The 19,400-nt window shown below is 42.8% G+C and overlaps 1 protein-coding gene across 2 annotated transcripts in view; it reads left to right on the top strand.

Moving 5' to 3' along the window:
• The window catches only part of ANP32A (acidic nuclear phosphoprotein 32 family member A), a 107,736-nt gene that overhangs the window by 67,755 nt on the left and 20,581 nt on the right, over positions 1 to 19,400 (top strand). The gene's annotated exons all lie outside the window — the stretch shown is intronic.

The raw sequence follows: 19,400 nt of genomic DNA, 5'->3' as shown, positions 1-19,400 counted from the left end.
GATGGTTTTTTGAGGAGAGGTATGACTACGGCGTGCTTGAAGGTGTCAGGGACAGTTGCAGTGGAGAGAGAGAGGTTAAGGATGCGACAGATGGAGGGGTTGACAGTATGGGCGATGGTGTTAAGTAGGTTAGTGGGGATGGGATCAGAGGAACAGGTGGTGCATTTCGAGGAGGAAAGAAGGTGGGAGATTTCATCCTCGGTGATCTCAGGAAAGGAGGAGAAGGAGGCCTGGGTTGATTGGTTGAGGGAGAGGGTTAATGGGTGAAGAGGAGGTGATGGCTTGGTAGTGAACTCAAGGTTGATTTTTTGCACCTTGTCGTGGAAGTAATCAGCCAGTAATTGAGGAGAGAGTGAGGGGGGAGTGGGAGCGGGGGGCACCTTGAGGAGTAGAGTTAAGGGTGGCGAAGAGACGATGAGGGTTGGAGCTGAGAGAGTTGGTCAATTGGGTGTAATAGTCCTGTTTTGCAAGGAATAGGGAGGAGTGGAAGGAGGATAGCATGAATTTGTAGTGAAGGAAATGTGATTGGGTGTGAGATTTCCTCCAGCGGCGTTCGGCAGATCGGGTGCAGGAACGAAGGTAGCGGATGCAAGGGGTCAGCCAAGGCTGAGGAATAGTACGCTCTGTGGGACGGGAAGTGGATGGTGCGAGGGTGTCCAGAGCAGAGGAGAGAGCGGCATTGTAAGCGGAGACCGCTTTGTCGACAGTCTCGGAGGACATGATGGATGGGAGGAGATTAGAGATATTAGAGGATAAGGTGGGGGGGGGGGGGTCAATGGCCTGGAGATTCCTGGAGGTGGTGGTTAAAGTTGGACGGGGCAGAGGAGGGGGTGAAGAAGTGTGAATGTGGTCAGGTGGTGATCGGAGAGAGGAAGAGCTGAAGCTTGGAAATTGGAGGGTGAGCCGGAGGAGGAGAGGACGAGGTCAAGACAATGGCTGTCACGGTGAGTAGGGGTGGTAGAGCACAGCTGGAGGTTGAAGGAAGATGTTAGGGTGAGGAACTTAGAAGCGTGAGGGTCAGATGGGTCATCAGCATGAATGTTAAAGTCTCCGAGAATGAGGGACGGAGATGAGGGTTCAAGAAAAACAGAGAGCCAAGCATTGAAGTCGGTGAGGAAGGAAGAGAAGGATTTATCAGGGGGGCGGTAGATGACTGCCACTCTGAGTGGTAGCGGGTAGAATAGACTGAAAACAAACCATAAAAAGTTTTTTTTTTTCACGCAGTGAATAATTCGCTGTGGAAACTGTTGCCAGAGAATGTAGTCCTCTGGTGACCTAACAGTGGGCTCAAGAGGTTTGGGCAAGCTCCTGGAGGAAAAGTCCATTTAAAAAAGTCTAACCAGGTAGACTTGAGAAAGAGACTGGTCATATCAAAGAGAGGATGCTAGGTTTGATGATCTTGGTCTGACTTGGCTTATCTTATGTTTATTTATTTATAGCATTTATATCCCACAATATTCCCACCCATGGGCAGGTCCAATGTGGCGTACAACAGTCTACAAAAGCATACAACAATTCAGCAAACAAACATACAATGTCATAAGAGCGTAGAGAGGGTAATAGCTAAGGAGGGAAAAGGGGAAAGAGTAGCGATGAGCAGTGTGTCACTACAACAGTTGTAATTCAGAAGTAAGAGATGCAAGGCGGGTTTGGAGCGTAAGCTTTTCCAAAAAGAAAGGTCTTGAGGCGCTTAAGTACATAAGTACATAAGTAGTGCCATACTGGGAAAGACCAAAGGTCCATCTAGCCCAGCATCCTGTCACCGACAGTGGCCAATCCAGGTCAAGGGCACCTGGCACGCTCCCCAAACGTAAAAACATTCCAGACAAGTTATACCTAAAAATGCGGAATTTTTCCAAGTCCATTTAATAGCGGTCTATGGACTTGTCCTTTAGGAATCTATCTAACCCCTTTTTAAACTCCGTCAAGCTTCTTGAAGGTCAGGTGATCAGGAGTAAGTTTGACCAAGTGAGGCACCCCTGCCCATTCCACAATTGAGCGCTAATATAGGAGAAGGTGGATGCGTAGATGGTCTTATACTTGAGGCCACAAAATACTGGATAATGGAGATTTAAGTACGAACGAGCTGATTTGTGAGAGTTCCTAGGCGGCAGGTTGATTAGGGTGTCCATATAAGCAGGGGCGTCACCGTAGATGATTTTGTGCACCAGAGTGCAAATTTTAAAAGTGATTTGGTCCTTCACAGGGAGCCAGTGCAGCTTCTCAAGCAGTGGTCTTGAACTGTCAAATTTCGATTTACCAAAAATGAGCCTAGCTGCTGTATTCTGGCCAGTTTGCAGTTTTTTAAGGAGCATATCTGTGCACCCTGCATAAATTCCATTGCCGTAATCAAGGTGGCTTATGACTACCGATTGAACCAAGTTGCGGAATACTGCTCTAGGGAAATATGGTTGTATACATTTTAGTTTCCAAAGAGAGAAGAACATTTGCCGGGTTGTAGAGTTCGCTTGTTGCTCCAGGGTTAAGTTTCTATCAACAATGACGCCTAATATTTTTAGGGACTCCGAGATTGGCAAGTCAAGCTCAGGAGTGATTAATGTTGGGGTCGTGAATTTGTTATAGGGAGAGGAGAGAATTAGACAATGAGTTTTCTCAGTATTTAGTTTGAATTTAAATGAGTTGGCCCAATCAAGCATGGTTTGTAATCCTAGCCGTATTTCATTGGTAATTTCGCTTAGATCTTTTTTAAAAGGAATAAAGATCGTGATGTCATCTGCATAAATAAACGGGTTGAGTCCAAGTTTGAAAAGGGCCGTGGCCAAAGGAATCAACATTACGTTGAAGAGAGTTGGCGAAAGTGGGGAAGGGGCACACCACAGTCTGCTTTCCAAAGAGGTGATAAGCTAGAGCTGGAGTTAACTTGGTAGGTTCTTGAAGTTAAAAAGCCTTTCAACCAGGCTAATACATTTCCACTGGCTCCAAAGTAATCGATGAGCCGCAGCAAGATGTTATGGTTCACCATATCAGAGGCACTAGACATGTCGAACTGTAAAAGCAAAATACTCTTTCCAACAGCTATTTCCCTCTTAAAGTTGGTCAGGAGAGTGACGAGCACGGACTCAGTACTATGGAGCGGACGGAAACCCGACTGTGAGTCATGCAAAATATTGAACTTGTCCAAATACTCATTGAGTTGTTTATTCACCATGCTCTCCATTAGTTTCACAAAAAGTGGAATAGATGCAATCGGCCGATGTTCTTATAATTTACCCTCTGCACAGGAAGTTTCTCTGCTTTATAGTACAGAGAGGCCACTATCAATATTGGATCCATCCTTTTGCACTATTAGCAGCCCTGAAAGTTTTCACACATTTAACAGATATAAATTTTCAGTTTCAAAAAGGGGAATCTGTTTTCTTCTGATGGTTGGTGAAAAGCTTTTCTCCCAGTGTGCTCCCAAACCAGTCTCATCAAGCAACATATCAAACTACTAGGGTCTCTAGATTTCATCATAAACTATCCAAAATGAATCATATAACCAATTTAACAATTCAGGTACTGTGAAACCCCAATAAATAAGCAAGATAGAAATGTTTTCCTCTCAGATCAGAGAGTATACATTGATAGGGGACTACCAGGCTTCTTACAATTAGAATAGGTTCCTCAGGTTGTCCACTCATGGTATTGATTGGCCACATGGTACCAACGTTCATGTAACTCTTTATGCACCTCACTCTGTCAGCTTCAGAGGCCACTAAAGTTCCACTGGGAACAACAGTTTCCTTTACAATAAGAATAAAAAGCGGTTTCTTCAATCCCTTAAGTGGTGGAAGACATGACTTCCATTCCAGCCAGCCTCAACCAGTGTATCAGCTATAAGATGTGAGCTTCAGGTTAATGTATGAAAAGAATACAGCTGTATCGCCAATCCACTCAACTCTTCATATCCTTTGATCCTAATGGAATAGGAAACCTCAGTAAAGAATTTTGTCAAATTTATTAATGGATTCTGTATTCTGCAATGGCATAGCAGAACTGCAGTGGAAGTATAGGATAAAGGCACATCAATCAGCACCAAGGGTCATATCTGTGGCCCATCTCCGCACATTTTCAACTGAAGGCTTATGTAAGAGCTGCAACATGGTTGACCATTAATATTTCTATATCTCGTTACCATCTAGACCAGGCGTTCTCAACCTGTTCTTAGGACACCCCAGATCAATCTGTTTTTCAGGATATTTACACTGACTAAGCATAAGACATATGTTGAGGAAACCCAGACTTGGTGTTTCTCAAGGTCTGGGTTCAGAACTGTTCTGCACACAGTAGATTGCAAAGACGCATTGCATTTGGACAAGCAGTCCTACAAGATCATTTCAATTAATAGCATCCCATGAGAATATGCTTATCTGGATCACTCTGTGAATCCAAAAACTAAATGAAATATGGCAACCCTCATCTGTGGTATACCCCACTTGTGTCACTGGTTTCTCTGTTGACAAGCAGGATGAATCAAAGTTGCTGACCTGTAATGAGTGTCCTTAGACACCAGGATAAATGAGACACTTGTACTCGTCTTACCAGGAGCTGGTTTCTAAGCTCTGCACTAAGGTCATTCATGAAGGAGCAGATTCATGGGAAGTCCCATGCATGTTCTGAAAGTCTAGGATTGTTTTTTGAGCTCAGCGAGAGCTATCCATATTAACACTACCTGATTATGTGTCACACTGGTGTGTCTGATTTATCTCCTGCTCTCTATGGAGAATTCCCATTACAGGTAAGTCATTTTTGCTTTCTTGGTGTGCCTACTGCAGAGATCCTTTTGTAAGTCAAACATTTTGACAAGTGGAGGAGAGGTGTTATGGGAAGTTGTAAGGTTTAAATTAAAAAATGGAGTAACTGGGGAGAAATATGGTGTCTGATAAAATAAAGAAAGGGATGAGAGGAGTATAGAAATATGGTTGTTTGTATATATTCTGTTGCCTGTGTTTTCAGACTGTGTGTGCCTCTGTGTCACAAATGAAGTGCTAGACTTTATCTATATATCATAGTGTTAGGTTAGCTCTAGCTGTTGCTGGAGGGTGCACTCCACCCCAGTCATTCTCCCCTTCCCAACAGAGACAAGATGCCTGGCAAGAACAAGTTTGGTGTTAGATGTGCACACGTTCTAGGTGTTGATTTGGTCCTGCAGGCTCTGAAGCAGGAAGTGGTATCAGTGTGAGCAGGGGGAATCGCATTAGCCCAAAGAAGAAAGTGCATCAGCCCAGGTGTGATGTAAGATGAGTCAGTTGTGGCTATCTAGGTGGGAATGTGGGAGGCTCTGGGATCAGAGATAGAGACTGGAAGAGGGAACATGTAAGGATGGAGAGAAAGGTAAAGAGAGAAAGAGATACTGGTTGATAGCGGAGAAAATGGGGGAAGAGATACAGAGAAACTGACTGGGAGGGATAAGGATGGAGAAACAGGAACTAGTGGGGACCAGAGGGCATTGGAGGAAGAAAGATTGGTTAATTTGTTTCTTTTGGGACTGAACTGGGATAAAAGTTTGGTACAGAGATGCTGAGGAGAGCAGGAACAAATGGAGTATTCAGACTCCTCCAATGAATTTCAGTGGGTATCACCTAGTTTATTTTTATAATATTTATATCCCACCAATTTGAATATCTTGTTCTTGTGCTGTTCTGTAAAAATGTGATGAGATGTGCCATGCTGGATCAGACTACCGGTCTGTTAGCCCAGCATTCTGTCTTCCAAAGTGGCCAGTCCAGGTCAGCCAGCAAACACTAATGGGGATATTTGTTCCCTGTTTCTCACTCCCAGAAGTAAAAGGTGGCAATCCAAATATTTATCTGACTAATAATTATTAATGGACTTGTCCTAAAGAAAATACAGAGAAAGATTAGAATTACTAGCATGTGCCAATGCCATTTAATAATACTATTTAATGCAAGCCTTATTATTTTGAGTGGGGCCTGTTTAGTAAGTGCATAACACACATTTGTGTGTTAATGTTCAATCACCTTAATGAGTCTGGCCTTTAGATAGTAAGCTCTTTGGAAACAGGAGAATAACTTACTGTACCTGAACAGAACATAAAAGTAGCCAAACTGGGTCAGACCAATGGTCCATCTAGCCCAGTATCATGTTTTCTAAATAGTGGCCAAGCCAGGTCACAAGTACCTGACAATTAATAGCAATGTTCCATGCTACCAATCCCAGGGCAAGCAGTTGTTTCCCCATGTCTGTCTCAATGCTATTGTCTGCTAATGGAGTTTTCTTCCAGGAGTTTGTCCAAACCTTTTTTATGTTACCTATGTTACTATGTAAACCTTTTTTAAACCCAGATACGCTAACAGCTATTACTACATCCTCTGACAAAGAGTTCAAGAACTTAATTCGTTGAGTGAAAAAATATTTCCTCATATTTGTGTTAAAATTATTTTCATGCAACTTCCTCGAGTGTCCCCTAGTCTTTGTAACAAGTAAAAAATTGATTTACTTCTACTCATTCTACACCACTCAAGAATTTGTAGACCTCAATCATATCTCCCCTCATCCGTCTCTTTTCCAAGCTGAAGAGCCCTAACCTCTTTACCCTTTCCTCATACGAGTGGAGTTCCATCCCCTTTATCATTTTGGTCGCTCTTCTTTGAACCATTTCTAATTCTGCTATATCTTTTTTTTTTTTTTTTGAGATATGACGACCAGAACTGAACACAGTACTCAAGGTGTGGTCGCACCGTGGAGCGATACAAAGGCATTATAGTATTTTCAGTCTTATTCACTATCCCTTACCTAATATATTCGCAGCATCCTATATGTATTTTTGGCCACTGCCGCACATTGAGCAGAAGATTTCAGTGTATTATCTATAACTAGTAAACAAAGGCCCGTTTCTGAGAGCAATGAAACGGGCGCTAGCAAGGGTTTCATGGTAGTGTGTATGTTTGGGAGAGTGTGTGTGTGAGTGACTGTGTGAGAGAGAGACAGACAGCGTGAATTCGGTAGTGTGTGTGTGAGAATGAGAGTGTGTGGCAGGGTTCCCCCTCTTTCCTTTCCCCCCCTTTCCTTCCCTCCCCCCTTCCCTGCCAGAGGGTGGTGAGTCCCATTCCCTCAGCCTTTCAGGGTCATCCGTCGCTTTGTGTTGTTCAGTCTGGCTCCCTCCCTGCTGCCACTGCCAGCATGATGCATCTGGCTCCCTCCCTTCTTCCCTTGCACCACGTTGAGGCTGGCTGGCTGGCTCCCTGAGAAGTTGAGGCTGGCTGCCTGCTCGCCTGCCTCCCTCTGACCTTTTGGATGTCTCCGTTTCAGGGGGAAGATGTTTGTTTTTTGCAGGAACGGGGTCATGTTGTTTGTGGGTGGCGGGGGGAGGGGGCAGGACTGTCATCCGCGCCACTGTTGTTCCTTGGGGGGGGGGGGGGGGGTCCAACGTGGTTCTGGCGGCGGGTGGTTCATTTCTGGTGAGGGGCAGGAGTGACACGGTTTGTTAGCCCTGCATGGCTCGTCGCGGTTTTACCTGGTTCGTGGTGTGCGCCGCTGTTATTTCCGTTGTCGTAGCTCTGTGTGGGTGGCGGTTTTCGTGCCCCGCCCTCGACGTCATTGTGTTTTGACGAGAGGGTGGAGCAGAGCTACAGTGTGGAAATCCGGAGTTTGTGGCCTGAGTAGAATGTTGGAGGTGAGACTCTGCTCCGCCCTCAACGTCATAACGTTTGACGCGAGGGCGGGGCCCAGAGACTGTGATTTTCGTGGCTTCAGAGCTTCGAACATACGAACCTTGGCTTCAGTGACGTCAGACAATAGAGCGTTGAGGGTGAGTTTTATATATATAGATGATGCCTAGATCTTTTTCTTGAGTGCTGACCCCCAAGGTAGGACCCTAGCATCAGGTAACTATAATTTGGATTATTCTTTCCAATATGCATCTCCTTGCATTTGTCCGCATTAAATTTCATCAGCTATTTGGATGCCCAGTGTTCCAATTTCCTAAGGTCTTCATGCAGTATTTCACAGTCCACGTGTTTTAACAGCCTTGAATAGTTTTGTATCATCTGCAAATTTAATCACCTCACTCATTTTTCATTTCATTTATAAATATGTGAAATAGCACTAGTCCTAATACAGATCCCTGCACCACTCCACTGTTCACACTTCTCTATTGAGAGAAATGACTATTTAACCCTACCCTCTGTTTTCTGTCAAATAACCAGTTCCTCATCCACACCAGAACCTTGCCTCCTATCCCATGACACTTGAATTTTCTTAGGATTCTCTTATGAGGAACTTTATCAAAAGCTTTCTGAAAATCTAAATACACTACATCAACCGGCTCACCTTTATCCACATGTTTATTCACACCTTCAAAGAAGTGAAGCAAATTGGTGAGGCAAGACTTCCCTTGGCTGAACCCATGTCGACTCTGTAACTTTATTCTTTATAATAGTTTCCGCTATTTTACCCAGCACCGATGTCAGGCTTACCGGTCTGTAATTTCCTGGATCACCCCTAGAACTCCTTTAAAAAATCAGCATCACATTGGCCACCCTCAATCTTCAGTACTACAGACGATTTTAATGACAGTTTACATATAGTAACAGCAGATCAGCAATTTCATGCTTGAGTTCTTTGAGTACCCTTGGATGTATGCAATCTGGTCAAGGTGTTTTACTGCTCTTTAATTTGGTTCAGTACGTCTTCCATGTTCACTGAGATTTCTTTCGGTTCCTCTGCATCATCATCCTTGAAAACCATTACCGGTACAGGCATTGGGCTCCACTAAAAAAGGCATGTGCTAATCCGAATAAATTTTCTTGACCACATTATCTGGCAATAAATTGCCATAGCTTAACTTAACTGTGTGTTAACTGGATAAATATGGTTTATTTTTTAAAAATATGCTACCAGTTAGTTTCCCCATTGATATCTCTTAAATATACTCCAGGGAATTATGTGCCAAAAATTTCAAAATTAGGCATCAATAAAATAAAAATAAATCAGAATTATGCTAACCCCCTCCTCTTTATTCCCTGATGTGTCTATCATCATAAATCTTCTACAATGTCTCTATGTATCTGTTACACCGGAATTGGCGTTTGCCATCACGGTTCCTATTGTACAGCGCTGCGTAACCCTAGTAGCGCTTTAGAAATGTCAAGTAGTAGTAGTAGTATGTAAGCCACATTGAGCCTGCAAATAGGTGGGAAAATGTGGGTTACAAATGCAATAAATAAATATACTTTTTATTTTTCACACAATAATAAGAATGATGATTACAACAAATTATAAACTGTTCACCCCAGGAGATCCGAATGGTTTTTATTTATTTAGGTATTATAATTTCATCTTTTCTAAACCAATCAGCATATTTATGAAATAAAAGTTCTAAGCAATAAATCACTTTCAAATCTGAGATTGATAAAAAAGGAATTCTGTAAAAGAGGAGCATCTTTAGAAAACAGTTGTTTACTACACATTTTCTTTTAGCAGAAGGTAGAAGAGCCCAGTGTGTTTGAATTGAACACAGTTCACAATAATTAGTTTGTAATGCTAAGTTAGATGACAAGTATCCAGAACAAATTCCAGGTAAAATTTTAAATGAAATACATAGTAATTTAAATTCTACACAGAGTTCAGTGGCAGCCAGTGTAAGCTTGAAATAAAATCACTTTAGCAGCACAGTTTAAATCAAATTTAGATATGACCTTTTTTGGAAGACCCAGATATAAAAAGATAACAGTACTCAATACGTGAAAATATGAAAGCATGAATTGGATTCTGAAGGTCATTGAGAGAAAAATAAGACCGAATCTGCCAAAGCATTCATAACTAATTGAAAGATGATATAATAGCCTGGCTGATCTGTTCCTCAAAGGATGAATCAAGAGTAATACCTAAATTTCATATAAAAAAAACTCTAAAAAAAAATCTTATTACCAATATAGGACCTTTTCCAGGAACTAGGTAATTCTCATCTGTACCCCTTAAATCATGGTTTTAGCTACGTTCCGTTCTAAAAAATGATTTGTCATCCATTCTGAAATTTAAACTATTTATTTGATAACCTGATAAGTATCCTGGAGTGTAGATGCAGTTGGGAAAAAACATCATTTTGATAATGTTACTATGGAAAAAATAGGAGATACTTAAGGATTGTAATAAATTCCGTAATGATTTGATATTGATGTCAAATATATTTTTTTTTTTTTTGGGGGGGGGGGGGGGGGGAGAGACAATGGAGACCACTATGGAGCACTGCATTGAGGTCTCCGTGTTTCAGAAATATTCCCATGGTAACACTGTAGATGGCAACCGATAAAGATCTGTACTGTCTATCCAGTCTGCCCAACAATATAAACTCATTACATATGGTATGAAGTGTTGCATCATATGTATACCTGTTCTTGATTTATCCTTGCCATTTGTAGGGCATAGACCGTAGAAGTCTGTCCGGCACTGGCGTTCAAAAATTTCAGAAGCTGTTGTCAAAGCACCCGAAAAGCTCCACTCCCATCACATCCAAATCTACTCCGCTTCCATCAGGGCACAGACCGAAACAGTCAGCCCAGCACTGGGTTTCCTACATGATGTCCCCTAAGCTTCTTTGGATCTGATCCTTTAAACAGGATTCCTTTGTATTTGTCGCACACTGTCACTCGATAAGATCTTGATCTCAAAAAAGCACCAAACCAACACAATATATTTATTTAGTATTTATTGCATTTGTATCCCACATTTCCCACCTATTGGTAGGTTCAGTGTGGCTGACATAGAAGAAGGGGCGGTTACAAGGTATTGCACGAAGTTAACAGGTCGTTAGAGACAGTGAGAGTCTGTAGAGCTTTCTCATTGAAGTGAGCCAGGGTAAGTTCATAGGCGCTACTATGTGTATTACATGACCATAAATTAAAGAGTTATAAAATAAGATTCAAAAAAGAACACTGTAAAGTCGAAGGGCTACATGATTATAGTCGGAAAGTTATTTAAAAAATGAGTTGAAAAAGAGCGCTATATGGTCACTTAGAGTTGCAAAGTTGATCAGGGAGGTTTCTAACACCTATAGAGTCAAAAATAGTATGATCTACAACACGGTTGTCCAAATTGGGTTGCAAACAGGCTAGGTTTTCAGGATGTCCCTAATGAATATGCATGAGAGAGATTTTCATGCCCACTACATCCATTGTATGCAGATCTTACATAAGTACATAAGTAGTGCCATACTGGGAAAGACCAAAGGTCCATCTAGCCCAGCATCCTGTCACCGACAGTGGCCAATCCAGGTCAAGGGCACCTGGCACGCTCCCCAAACGTAAAAACATTCCAGACAAGTTATACCTAAAAATGCGGAATTTTTCCAAGTCCATTTAATAGCGGTCTATCGACTTGTCCTTTAGGAATCTTATCTAACCCCTTTTTAAACTCCGTCAAGCTAACCGCCCGTACCACGTTCTCCGGCAACGAATTCCAGAGTCTAATTACACGTTGGGTGAAGAAAAATTTTCTCCGATTCGTTTTAAATTTACCACACTGTAGCTTCAAACTCATGCCCTCTAGTCCTAGTATTTTTGGATAGCGTGAACAGTCGCTTCACATCCACCCGATCCATTCCACTCATTATTTATACACTTCTATCATATCTCCCCTCAGCCGTCTCTTCTCCAAGCTGAAAAGCCCTAGCCTTCTCAGCCTCTCTTCGTAGGAAAGTCGTCCCATCCCCACTATCATTTTCGTCGCCCTTCGCTGTACCTTTTCCAATTCTACTATATCTTTTTTGAGATACGGAGACCAGTACTGAACACAATACTCCAGGTGCGGTCGCACCATGGAGCGATACAACGGCATTATAACATCCGCACACCTGGACTCCATACCCTTCCTAATAACACCCAACATTCTATTCGCTTTCCTAGCCGTAGCAGCACACTGAGCAGAAGGTTTCAGCGTATCATCGACGACGACACCCAGATCCCTTTCTTGATCCGTAACTCCTAACGCGGAACCTTGCAAGACGTAGCTATAATTCGGGTTCCTCTTACCCACATGCATCACTTTGCACTTGTCAACATTGAACTTCATCTGCCACTTGCACGCCCATTCTCCCAGTCTCGCAAGGTCCTCCTGTAATCGTTCACATTCCTCCTGCGACTTGACGACCCTGAATAATTTTGTGTCATCGGCGAATTTAATTACCTCACTAGTTATTCCCATCTCTAGGTCACCTTCTGCAGGTAAGCCAGGATTGTTCGGCTGCCAAACTTGGGTTTGGCACAAGGGCTCATTTCTCCTACAGGAGTCGTGACAGCCTTCCATTTGCAGTCTTTCCAGAAGAGGGTTATCTCGTAAGAAGGAACAAACTACATGAAAGGTAACACAGTACAAGTCTTCACTGAAAACTTATGCAGAAGGCAAAGAAGGGCCACAGCATGAATCCACATGATTTACAACATCAGTTACCCTCAGAGAACTGAATAACTGCTGTGGGATCATCTGCCATCAGGATCACTGGCCTCCAATTGTAGCACAATTTTATAGGATTTACAGCTTTCTCTTGCATATTTATTAGGGATATCCTGAAAACCTGATCTATTTTCAGCCCTCAAGGACTTAACTTGGACAAGCCTGATGTACAAGATTAAATGCCACACTAAGTCAAGTTGCATTAGTAATGTGGACTTTCCCTTGTTTAAGATTAATCTAAGACCTGAAACTAGAGCTAACAAACAAGTTTCAGTACTATAATTTTTTTCTAAAACCAGATGGTCTGGGGTCTAGGATATCAAACTGCTCTTGAGAAGCTACTGTCGCCTCCATGACTTTGGTAAGAGAAATGCAAGCTACAGGTTTATGGTTAGAGCATAACCGAGCATCTGCCTACACATCTTTTAGCAGTGGAGTAAGTGTAATCAATCCCAGTGCAATTGGAAAGCTACCTTCATGAAGTATTAAGTTTAAGAGTAACAAGAGCCAGGTAATTCCCCTTTTATGTAAATGTTTTAATAAATATATTGGACAAGGATCGCAACAACCTTTACTAAGAAATCAAAAGAGGTTTAAAATTAGACCAAAATTTATCTACTGCAGTCATTTCCAAGGGGCTGTTATCGTCTTGAATTTGATAGTCGTATTGGATATTAGTAATAAGTGAAAGAGGACCTAGTGTGTAATCTCCTGAAAGTGCAGCAGCAGAAGACCCGAACCATTGGTGAGAGCTGGTATTCTTAAATGAAGAATTAGCCAGTTGAATCAAGATACATGAATTCTTATCATCCTGTTCAATTTATTTAGCATAATACTACTTTTTTGCAATTTTAGTTTCGGATTTGTATTTCCTATAAGATTTTCCCATTCCAGTATTATAACTAAGAAAATCAGTGTATAACCATTGCCTTTCTATCTTTCTTCATTCCCTCTTCATTCTTCTGAAATTAGAAGTATATCATGGAAGAGAGTTTAAATGATTCTGAAACATCTTTTGTGAGCAATAAATAATTGGTCTTCCTGAAATTGCATCAGAGCGTTACTATCTAAACAATATTTAAAAACCTCATTCAAAAGAGCAGTTAAAAAAAAGGGATCTGTTTTTCCTCTTTTCCAAGAATCTAAAAATTGTGGTATTCAAGGATTGTTTCCCAGGCAAAAGTAAAGTAAAATCTACTCTATATAATGATTACACCAGCTCAAATTTTATCCTAATCATCTACTGAAGTAAATATCACATCTAAAATATGTCCTGCAGAGTGAGTGAGTTGGAGGACTATCCACACATTGGAGCTCCTTAGAAAGCAAATTGGATTTAAATGAAGCCACATATTAGAAAGATTGTCTAGATACAGTGGGGGAAATAAGTATTTGATCCCTTGCTGATTTTGTAAGTTTGCCCACTGACAAAGACATGAGCAGCCCATAATTGAAGGGTAGGTTATTGGTAACAGTGAGAGATAGCACATCACAAATTAAATCCGGAAAATCACATTGTGGAAAGTATATGAATTTATTTGCATTCTGCAGAGGGAAATAAGTATTTGATCCCTCTGGCAAACAAGACCTAATACTTGGTGGCAAAACCCTTGTTGGCAAGCACAGCGGTCAGACGTCTTCTGTAGTTGATGATGAGGTTTGCACACATGTCAGGAGGAATTTTGGTCCACTCCTCTTTGCAGATCATCTCTAAATCATTAAGAGTTCTGGGCTGTCGCTTGGCAACTCGCAGGCTTCAGCTCCCTCCATAAGTTTTCAATGGGATTAAGGTCTGGTGACTGGCTAGGCCACTCCATGACCCTAATGTGCTTCTTCCTGAGCCACTCCTTTGTTGCCTTGGCTGTATGTTTTGGGTTCATTGTCGTGCTGGAAGACCCAGCCACGACCCATTTTTAAGGCCCTGGCGGAGGGAAGGAGGTTGTCACTCAGAATTGTACGGTACATGGCCCCAACCATTCTCCCATTGATGCGGTGAAGTAGTCCTGTGCCCTTAGCAGAGAAACACCCCCAAAACATAAACATTTCCACCTCCATGCTTGACAGTGGGGACGGTGTTCTTTGGGTCATAGGCAGCATTTCTCTTCCTCCAAACACGGCGAGTTGAGTTCATGCCAAGAGCTCAATTTTTGTCTCATCTGACCACAGCACCTTCTCCCAACCACTCCATGACCCTAATGTGCTTCCTGAGCCACTCCTTTGTTGCCTTGGCTGTATGTTTTGGGTCATTGTCGTGCTGGAAGACCCAGCCACGACCCATTTTTAAGGCCCTGGCGGAGGGAAGGAGGTTGTCACTCAGAATTGTACGGTACATGGCCCCATCCATTCTCCCATTGATGCGGTGAAGTAGTCCTGTGCCCTTAGCAGAGAAACACCCCCAAAACATAACATTTCCACCTCCATGCTTGACAGTGGGGACGGTGTTCTTTGGGTCATAGGCAGCATTTCTCTTCCTCCAAACACGGCGAGTTGAGTTCATGCCAAAGAGCTCAATTTTTGTCTCATCTGACCACAGCACCTTCTCCCAATCACTCTCGGCATCATCCAGGTGTTCACTGGCAAACTTCAGACGGGCCGTCACATGTGCCTTCCGGAGCAGGGGGACCTTGCGGGCACTGCAGGATTGCAATCCGTTATGTCGTAATGTGTTACCAATGGTTTTCGTGGTGACAGTGGTCCCAGCTGCCTTGAGATCATTGACAAGTTCCCCCCTTGTAGTTGTAGGCTGATTTCTAACCTTCCTCATGATCAAGGATACCCCACGAGGTGAGATTTTGCGTGGAGCCCCAGATCTTTGTCGATTGACAGTCATTTTGTACTTCTTCCATTTTCTTACTATGGCACCAACAGTTGTCTCCTTCTCGCCCAGCGTCTTACTGATGGTTTTGTAGCCCATTCCAGCCTTGTGCAGGTGTATGATCTTGTCCCTGACATCCTTAGACAGCTCCTTGCTCTTGGCCATTTTGTAAAGGTTAGAGTCTGACTGATTCACTGAGTCTGTGGACAGGTGTCTTTCATACAGGTGACCATTGCCGACAGCTGTCTGTCATGCAGGTAACGAGTTGATTTGGAGCATCTACCTGGTCTGTAGGGGCCAGATCTCTTACTGGTTGGTGGGGGATCAAATACTTATTTCCCTCTGCAGAATGCAAATAAATTCATATACTTTCCACAATGTGATTTTCCGGATTTAATTTGTGATGTGCTATCTCTCACTGTTACCAATAACCTACCCTTCAATTATGGGCTGCTCATGTCTTTGTCAGTGGGCAAACTTACAAAATCAGCAAGGGATCAAATACTTATTTCCCCCACTGTATATATTTAGATCACCAAGACATTTGTAAATCATGTCAAATCATTTGTAATTACTTCCAACAAAAGAGTTATGTTGTGTTCTAATGTACTGTACAATTGGAGATCAGTAATTTATAAGTTGTGGCAGAACTTATTCGAAACAACATATATTCCAAACCTTTAGTGGACTTGCAGTACCTTCTGTCAATTTCACATTTAAGCATTGCATATAGAAAGAATTGTCATGTCACCCCCTCTGATAAGTAACCAGGTTAAATAATAGTATAGAACGTCAATTAAATTCAGGTTTGTCTTGTGGCACAGTGTGTGGATTTGACAGTTTATAGGTGTGTGACTAAGACTGCATATGGTCTGTTTTATTTTTTCTCAAATAATAATATGAACAGAAACCTATTTATTTGCAAATAAACAAAATACTACAAAAAAAGCAGTATTTAGCAAACATGAATGAATAAATTATTTAATAGTGAACAGTGCTCAGAGCTGGGTATGTGAATAAAACTGACAGGCAGTAGTTATATCACCACCTATACCGACATCATTGACTCATGTTATCCACATCAGGGGTGTGTACCCTATTGCAGATTTTGGTTTCCTCTACAAAGAGGCAAACCTTACCAGATAGTCCTTCAGCAATACCACTTACAAAAAAAGTTTAAAAGAACCGAACCTTGCAGGAGACCACTGGCAACATCCTTTTCCTCAGAACGAGCTCCATTTACCAGTATCCTGTGTTGCCTTCCGCTCAGTCGGTTCCTAACCCAGTCAGTCACTTTTGGGCCCATACCGAGGGCACTCAGTTTGCTTATTAGTTGTCTGTGAGGAACCGTGTCAAAGGCTTTACTAAAATCTAAATAAATCACATCTAGCTAACTCTCTGGTCACCCAGTCAAAGAAATTAATCAGATTTGTCTGATAAGACCTGCTCCTAGTGAAGCTATGTTGCCTCAGGCCAGGGGCGTAGCCAGACACCCAATTTTGGGTGGGCCTGGGTCCAAAGTGGGTGGGCAGAAGAACTCTTGTTGGGCAGACTAGATGGGACCGTGCAGGTCTTTTTCTGCCGTCATCTACTATGTTACTATGTTACATATCTTTTAGTAGTAGATTTTCACTGGCAGCAACTAATACACACTGCTCATGTTGACCTCACAGCCTTCCCTCTGCTGCATCTTCCTGTTTCTGCATAGACAGGAATACATCAGAGGCAAGGCTGTGGGGCCAGTGTGAGCAGTATGTATCAGTCACTGTTCACTGCAGGCAAAGATGTTATTTACAAGGTATGCAGAAGGGACAGTTGTTGGGAGTTTTCAGCTGGTGGGGCTTGGGGATCCCTGCCCAACCACATCATAGGTGTGCTGCTACTGGGTGGGCCTGAATCCAAAGTGGGTAGGCGTGGGCCCACCCTTGGCTACGCCACTGCCTCGGGCATCTTCTCCCTCCCTCCCCCCCCCCCCCCCCCCCCCCCCCCCCCCCCCCCCCCCCCCCCCCCCCCCCCCCCCCCCCCCCCAATCAGTCACCCTGGCATTTCAAAACTCTGCTCCCATCAGGTTCCACCTCTTCTCCTTTCAGACTTCTACACCCCCCCTCCCACGGCCAATAATCAAACTGCTGTCTCCCATAACCCATTCACTCTAGCTGCCATACTTCTGCAGTTGAACTGCCTCCCTTTAAGTGTTGTATAGATGCACTCCCCCTCCTCTAATTCAACAGAAGCATGCTGAGGCAGCCCCAGGCGCTGGCTTTTCTTGTGCTCTGCGATTCTCTGGCCAGTGCCGGAGTCTGTCAGCAGGAGCAGGTACTGTTGTGTGTGGATCTTTCAGTCGATCACCAAAAGCACATGGCAAGGTTGATTTTGGCTCTTGATGACTGCCTACTCCCTCTGTGCCTGTGTTTGACAGACAAATTTTGTTTTACTTTATAAATGTTAGAACTGATACATATTTTGGGAAATTCCATTTATGTACAGGAAGCAGAGTGTAAAGTCTTAAAACAAACTTGCTGTACACATTTGCTGCTCATCTTCCCTAGGGGAACAAGCAGGTACCATCGTAGGAAAACAATATGATCCCAGAATCTTTTACAGACATAGTAACATAGTAGATGACGGCAGAAAAAGACCTGCATGGTCCATCTAGTCTGCCCAAGATAAACTCATATCTTGAATTTGTACCTGTCTTTTCAGGGCACAGACCGTATAAGTCTGCCCAGCAGTATTTCCCGCCTCCCAACCACCAGTCCCGTCTCCCATCACCGGCTCTGGTACAGACCGTATAAGTCTGCCCTCCCCTATCCTAGCCTCCCAACCACCAACCCCTCTTCCCCCCCACCTGCTCCGCCACCCAATTTCAGCTAAGCTTCTGAGGATCCATTCCTGCTGCACAGGATTCCTTTATGCATTTCCCACGCATGTTTGAAATCCGTTACCGTTTTCATCTCCACCACCTCCCGCGGTGTACAGCCATATCTAGAATAAGTCTGATGTTTGCAAACACTACAGGTAATAATGGGTCACTTAGACTGAGAGGGCAGGAAGCCATCTGTTTATAGCCTATTTTGTAAAGACACAAAGTAATTGCAAATTAGAATACCTACAGATGTATTCCTAGACTTTTCTCCATAATTAAGTACAGTGGACTATCCAATGTATTTATTTATTACATTTGTATCCTGCGCTTTCCCGCTCATCGCAGGCTCAATGCGGCTTACATAGTAACAAGAGAATACAATCTGTAGTATCTGAATCAACAAAGGAGGTATATGGTAGGACAAATGAACAAGGGTAAATGGGATAAAAGAGGTATGAGAGAAAGGATAGGGATAGGTAAGGAAGTGGAGCGATGAAGAGCATGGAGGGTAAGAAGATTGGTAGGAGGTCATTTCTGAGCCATTGTTGTTAATGATTAGATGAAGCGGTAAATGGATGGGTTGCTTATGTTTGCTTATGGTAGGTCAAGTCATTTGGGTAAATCTGTTTGAATAGATGGGTTTTCAATAGTTTCCTAAAGGGAAGGTATTCACTAGAATACATCAGTCAGCATATGAGGGCATCTTTGTCCAGAATTCTTTTCTGGTGTGTAGATACATCTTTGCTTTCTCATTCTAGGTGAGCTAGTCACAACCTGCATAAACCAAGCAGTGGGAGGAGTGAGTTTGCCTATGCTATTAAATCTAATCAGTGGTTCCCAAACTTTTTCAGTTTATGGCACCCTTCGTGTCCGAGCAATTTTTCACGGCACCCCCCCTCCCCCGCCACACTGGTCTTCATCTCTGCCCACACATGTCTCCATCTTTTTCTCTGCACAAATATAACAATGCTATGTTTTACACATTGATTACAATTTATAACAAATTACTGCTCTACCTATGAAAAGTTATTCCATTGTTATACTTCCTCTTTAGACATCTGTATGCTGCACAAGCCAGCATATTTAAAAATATAAGTGAAATTAAATTAAAAAATGCCACCAACAATAAAGAATGGCAACTTGGGTGCACAGCTCATAGGTTTGCTTGCTTTGTTTTGAATGGAAATGGAATTGGAGACTGACCTATTGGCTTCAGCTTTTTGACTTCATCCCATCTCCTCTTTTCATCCAACCTCCTTGGCAGTCTCCTCTGCGAGTCCCGAAGGCCATCTGCCCCCAAAATACAGC

The sequence above is a fragment of the Microcaecilia unicolor genome, chromosome 1 (assembly GCF_901765095.1).
Source record: "Microcaecilia unicolor chromosome 1, aMicUni1.1, whole genome shotgun sequence".
NCBI classification, from domain to species: domain Eukaryota; kingdom Metazoa; phylum Chordata; class Amphibia; order Gymnophiona; family Siphonopidae; genus Microcaecilia; species Microcaecilia unicolor.
This window is presented reverse-complemented; position numbering and strand designations above follow the sequence as displayed.